Genomic DNA, 6,989 nt, shown 5'->3' with positions numbered 1-6,989 from the left:
CAAGTGAAGGGCACAGAGAAATAGAGTCCCATTCTGAAGGGACAGAAAATGACACAGGGTTGCTTGTGGAAGGGACAATCTGCCAGCATTGTCCTACCAAGATGCCATGTGTCACAAATCCACAGTGCATTTCACACATAACTTCAGTTATTTGACTTAAACTGCTAGCCCAAGTTACAAAAATACCTGATCCTCTCTATTCTGTCAAATACAATAACCTGGCACTTATGCCTTGGTGAAGATTTTGCAGATGAATTTAAGAATCTACAAATAGCACACAATTCAGTGCCTGGCACTCAGGGATCTCTTGTGGAAGGATCATATGTTTGGATGCTGTCCTCATCCAGGTCCACCTCCTCCTCCTCACCTACATAGAGTGAGTGCTAAGGTCAGTGTGAAGGAGCACATGCCCTTCATTTACAGATGACAGTGTGTGGTAAGAAGGATCAGTGAGGGAGGAAAGGAAAACTATAGTGAGATTGCCGCCATGCTCACCACCACCATGGATATCACACACATGCCTCAACTCTCAGTCCCCATGACTGACACTGTGCAGTGCTCTCCCCTCTGGGCAGCCACACTGCATGTTTGTCCTTCCTCCATCCTCACCTCCTTCAGCATTTACCTATTTACACTGGCTCAGGTGGTCATGACAAAGGAGAGTGGATTCCACATGGCTGGTACCCAGGGGCCTCCCACCTCATCTTTAGGGCTGACATCTGTGCATGCTCAGGTAGGGGCTTCCTAATAGACACAACCAGGGTGAGAAGAAACACAGTGTGGGGCCCACCTGACTGGAGCCATCAAACAGAAATGCTGGAGGCACAGGCTGCTCATTGACTGTGGTGTGACCTTGGAGGTTAAAAACATAAAATTTCTTACTGGTCACTATGTGAGCATATCACAGGCTCTACAGTGTCATGAAAGAACGATGAATATCAACTAATGTTTTTCAGCAATTGTTAGTAAAAAAGAAGTTCATCTGTACTATTGATTTCTTTCAATTGTTTCCTTTTTTAACACGAGCTTTTTGGGTCTCTTTCATTATGGTAAATTTAAATTGTAAAAACTTGTCATTATCACTGTTAAATGAATAGCTGAGTGGCATTAAATATGCACATAGTTGTGAAACAATCACTATTGTTTATCTCCATTATTCTATCTTACCCAAGTAAAACCTAATGTTCCCAGTATGAAAACAACAAAATATCCCTTCCCAACATGAGATCCAACCATTCTACTATAAAAAATTGATGAGAAAATAGCATACAGGGCATAATGCCAGGTCCAGGCATCGACTTTTGCTGAATTTGTGGCATGCATTGCAACCAGAGACCACAGGTCCTGAGGTCAGAGTGCCCTACTATGCAGCCTCCTCAGGGCACTTTTAATGTCCCTGTTCCTGAGGCTGTAGATGAAAGGGTTCAGCATGGGGGTGACCACAGTGAACATCACTGAGGCCACCACATCTTTTTTGAGAATTTGTGATGCAGCTGATCCAAGGTACACTGCAGAGGCAGTTCCTAAAAATAAGCCAACAACTGCCAGGTGAGAGCCACAGGTGGAGAAGGCTTTTCACTTCCCACCTGAAGAAGGGATCCTCAGAATGGAGGAAATAATTTTATAGTAAGTGAAAAAGATCCCTGAGAGAGGAAACAGGCCATAGATGGCTGCAAGAAAATACTTGGCAATGTTATTAGAGAAGGTGTCAGAACAAGAAAGATTCAGGAGTTGAGAAGGGTCACAGAAGAAACTAGAAATTTCCACATGCTTGAAACTGATAATTTGTAAGATCATCAAATTGTGCAGCTGAGAATCAAAGAGGCACAGAAAAAAGGACCCCAAAACTAAGAAGCCACAGAGGTGAGGGCTCATAATGACCTGATAATGCAGTGGGTGGCAGATGGCCACAAACCTGTCATAGGCCATCACAGTCAGAAGCATATAATCCATATAACCAAGAAGGAGAAAAAGAGACATCTGTGTCAGGCAGCCCCCATAGGAGATGACTCTGCTGTGAGTTTGGATGTTCACAATCATCTTTGGGACCGTGGTGGAGATGAAGCAGATGTCAGCCAAGGACAGGTTGGAGAGGAAGAAGTACATAGGGGTGTGGAGGTGGGGGTCAGAGCTGACAACCAGGATGATGAGCGGGTTCCCAAGCACTGTGACCAGGTACATGGACAGGAAGAGTCCAAAGAGGATGGGCTGCAGGTCTGGGTCCTCTGAGAGTCCCATGAGATAGAATTTAGAGAGACATGTTAGATTTTTTGCTTGCATATTTCCTGGGCATCTTTTGAAACAAACAAGGAGCTTTGAAAACAGAAAAACATAAAACAGGTACCACACATTCTATAAACAATTGAATTCAAATATGAACCAGCAAGGTGCTCACACTTTAGGTCTGTACATCTTCAATAATAATGTTTGGCAGTGAAATACGCAGTCTCCTTTATCATTACTTCCTCAATCATTCACCCTCTTTCTATACTCACCTTGGAGATACTGAACTGAGCAATATTAGAAATCCAGGAGCAAAGGAGAGAAGAAGTTCATGATCACAATGAAATTTAGCTTACTGTTTTAAAAAAATCAGATAATAAGTAATGACCTTTCTATAAGGAAAATTAACAAGCAGTTTGATATACCTCATTTTGTTCTAAGGCTTTTGGCAAAAACCTTTGAGAAGATATAGATGATTGCAAGGACTGCTTTTAATGTCCACTAAATTAAAGTTAATGCAGCATAAGCAGAATGCATTGTGTTCCAATTTTCTGAAAGAATTCTCATTATTCTAGATCCTCTCATTTGCTTCTGTTGTGGATTTTTTTTTCTTCAAAAATAATATAATATGAAATAATTAGCTTATTTGTTCCCACTGGATAGTTTTCAGCACAGGTCAACAGGGCTTAATACAAGTACATCTTACAAATACTTCCAGTTTCATGAGTAGGAATGAAAACAACACCTGACCTTAGGTTTTCTTTGAGAGTGAGAGGGCTGTTTTCAAGCATGGAGGAGCATGTGGTGAGCTCAAGGAGGTCCTGGAGGGGGCCCAAAGTATGACCTGTGTTGAATGATTGTGAGCCTCCCCTACTGTGACATCTCTTATGACTTGTGACCATTCTTCCATAGAGCATGTTGCAGGTGTCCATATTTTTCTGCCCTGTATCCCCAGGAATCCCACAAGGAAAAGCACCGTGTGCAAGGCTCTCTTTCTGCAATGAAAGGGAGTGAAATGGCTGATTGGCTTGCCCATGGGACAGCCTTCCAGGATCCTCCTGGGATGCCCTGTGTTCATGGTCAGATAGCCCAACACAAACAGGCTACTCTCTATCCCACCTAACAAAACTGAGTTGCATAAATACAATGGTTTTCTTTGTTTACTGTAAAATACACTAAATTGGGTGTGCAAAAGCAGAGCAGGATGCTGTACATGGAATGGAAGAGAGGACAAGAACAGGCTGCTCAGCCCTCAGCCTGGACAACCTGCACCTCAGTTCATGATCTCTGGCTTCTGTCATCACCACAGTCACAGCACTTTCATAGTGATTAGGAAATTATTTTAAGGACTGTCATATTTTGTGCATTTGTGGTTGAGTTTCTATGGAAAATAGAACCAGTTTGGGTAAGAATGAATTTTTTTAAAGATATCTGATACCCTCGTCTTAAATAAAAACCAAAACTTTATGAATTCATATACAATTCTGTACGTGTGGGTGTCCTTCCATCTGGCTACTCAAACAGTGATGTTTTTTCCTCAAGGTGAGAAAATGTTACTCCCAGTAATTCTTAGCACATCCCAGAGCAGATGCTGCATTTATTGGGTTAGTTGATTCTCCACTGGTCATGAAATGGAAGTGCCCATCCCAAAGCCTACCCATACTTGTTGCCCAACAAAGGCTCAGGCTCTGTGCCCAGCATTCCCATGAATATGCTGTCAGCTGAGTGCTTCCTGATGCAGATTCACAGCAGGGGACACAGCCACGCAGTGCACTGGACAAGAACAATCTGGTGAAATGCTGCAGGCCCAGGCTGACTGTGGACTAATATAGGACCTTGGAAGCTCAATACACAGAGCTCACAATTAGACTAATCAGTCCATGCAATGCCCATCTCTAAGGACTTCCTACTATTAATGAAGGAAGATGAAGAAAAGAAAACAAAGGTCCACTTAAGATTTGGACCCTAGCTATAATTGGGAGGCACCTTATGTTCTCAGTTTACTTTTTTCTCTTTTTTAGTATTTAAAGATACATCTCCTTTTAATGTCCAATTCTTATTAGGTAAAAATATAAATAACAAAAATCACTATATGAACCATAAGAAGCATACATTTCAGTGACAGGTATTTGGTCATTAAGTTTTTTTTTTTAATTAAAGCATTTAATTTTAATTAAGCATTCAGTCATTAAATTAATAGTGTTAAATTACTTAAGCATTCAGTCATTAAATTAATAATGTTAAATTAACTGCTCAAATGACTCTGCAGCATTGGAATGATGTGAAACTCTAAAACACACCTCAGACCAAGCTCTAAGGGTCTCCTGTCACTTCCTCTTGTTCATCCTCTGCTTTTCCTAGTCTCATGGATGTCCCCACCATTGTTCTTGAGTAATTGGAGGTTGTAAATGCTGTTAAGGAGAAGTAAGGGGCTCCTGTGTTCATGGCATAGACACAGACAAGATCTGCTCAATCATCTGTCTGGCTCTGTGGGACATTCCTGCTGAGGAGGAAGGGACAGAGGACAGCACCAGTGTGCAGAAACCCCACTGAGCAAGGCCAGGACCTGAGCAAAGAGCAAGGGCTTAACACATTTTGCTCTATTTTTTCTCCTGTGTCTAATGTGGTCTACAGGCTCTGAGGAATCAGAAATGAAGGTGAGATGGTCATTTCACCCCAAATATTCAGTATACACCTACATAAGAGTAGTATGAAAATGTACCATTATAGAAATTGAAAACACTAACTTTAGATCCAAAGATATTTCAGTTGAGTAGTATGAACATTCGCCTTTCCATTTTATTAATAACTATCTAATTTTTGCCCATATTTTACACCTTCATCACATATTAGCCACACAGAGAACAAAGTTTTCTATTTAATCTGGATTCAATGACATTGGATGCACTGGAAATCACCTTGGATCACATGGCTGTTTCAGAGACTCTAGCAAACAGCCAGGTGTTGGAGGAAAAAACTAAAATGAGTCTAGCCAACAGCAGCCTAAATTAAATTGTGACTCTCTGGGGTCTGATGAACTAAACTTTTTCACTGTTTTCCAACCATTAGAATATTTTAAGCTGAATCCAGGGGACTTAGCTGCAGGCACATTTTTCAAATTCCTGAGTAGTAATGCAGTCCAGACCTGCTTTGTCTCCTCTTCATATGGATAGGGCTGGGAACCAGAATGCAGGAGGATGTGGCAGCTTCAAGGATATCTTGGAGTAGCAGAAACAGGGAGATCTGGGCTGGATTATTTGTGCCTACTTCACCTTAAATTTTTGTCTCATCTCAGCCATTCTTTCAGAAGTGGATCAATTGCCAAATAACTGCTCTGAATTGGGATCTACCAGAAATCCCAAAGGGAAGTACACATGAAAAGGAAGCCCATCTTGCAGAGAAAGGAAAGTACAACCCACTGTTGTTTTTGAAGGGGACAACCTTCCAGCACTGGCCTGACAAGATGCCATGTGCCTCAAACCCACACTACATTTCAAACGTGGCTTCAGTTGTTCTTATGGAACACCATCACAATTCATATAAACACCTGTACTCTTTCCTGCTGTCTAAAATAAAATTGTGTGACACTTATACTGTGGGAAGACTTTGCACATGAATTCAAACAACCTGCAAATAACACATAGTTTAGCAGTGGCACTCAGTAATCCCCAATAAAATATCATCCTCATCCTCATCATCTACTTCATAAATCTTTTGGATTGCTTACCACACATTCTCTCCTATTGTGGATGACAGTGTGTGGCAGGAATAAGACAAGGTTTTCCAGGAGCTTTCTCTTGTGCACACCACAACCAAGCCTATGAACTCACAGAATCATCACTCATCATCTGGCCCTTGTTCTCCCATCTGATAGGCAAACTGCATGCTCTTCATGATGGTGAAGAAATAATGCTGTGGAATGCCCTTCCTCCACCCTTCACCTCCCACAGCAGTTACTGATTCACACTGGGGCTCTGTTGATGTAGAACTAAGGAGAGTAGCTCCAAAGCCCCAAGTCCCTGATGCCCAGTGGCCCCCACATCAGCCTTGCAGTACCAACACAAGCTCAGCTAAGAGCTTCCTGATGCAGACATCCACAGCAAGAAGAGCAGGTATGGAGCCCACTGGACTGGAGCCCTCAAGTCGAAGGGCTAGAAGAGGCACATACTGATTGTTGACTATTGTGTGAACTTGGTGGCTCAATGCCTAAGGCGTCCAATTTACCAAGTAGTTGAAACATATCAGGAAGAAGAGGAGGAGAAAATAGACATCAATAAATGTTCACAGTTTGTATCAACTAATAACGAGGTTCTTCTCTAATATTAATTTCTTTTTAAAGATTTTTTCATATTAGTATTATTATGGTAAATTTTAGCTACAAAAAGTTACAATTTCACCTTTATCAAGTATATATATTGAAGCATTAATCACATGTGTATTTTTATGACACTGACACCATGATACATCTCCAAAATTTTTTATTTTTCCAAAGTGATAATTGGTTCCAAATGTGAAAAATTCCCAAACATTCCTTCAAAGATTAGTTACAGGCATTGAACAAAGAATGTGAGAAACTAATTAGAAAAGAAAAAAAAAATAAAAAAAGGAAGAAAAGGCTCTGCTTTTTTTGGCCTCACATATGTATGCTGGATACAGTTCACTCCACAGCCAATCAGAGTCCTGGAAGAGCACAGGCTCAGGAGTTTGGCTGTGGTTGCTTGGCAATGACTGTTTCCAGGAGGACCACTACCAAACCATGAGCTCCA

The 6,989-nt window shown here is 41.4% G+C and overlaps 1 pseudogene; it reads right to left on the bottom strand.

The window, feature by feature from the left end:
- Window positions 1-1,350: 1,350 nt before the first annotated feature.
- LOC124102121 (olfactory receptor 7E24-like) lies at window positions 1,351-2,091 on the bottom strand (annotated as a pseudogene).
- Window positions 2,092-6,989: the final 4,898 nt, after the last annotated feature.

This window comes from Marmota monax, unplaced genomic scaffold (genome assembly GCF_021218885.2).
Source record: "Marmota monax isolate L192 unplaced genomic scaffold, Marmota_monax_Labrador192_F-V1.1 WCK01_AAM20220418_F8-fsc00618, whole genome shotgun sequence".
Taxonomy (NCBI): Eukaryota; Metazoa; Chordata; class Mammalia; order Rodentia; family Sciuridae; genus Marmota; species Marmota monax.
Note: the sequence above shows the minus strand (reverse complement) of the source record. Positions and strands in the feature narration are given on the sequence as shown.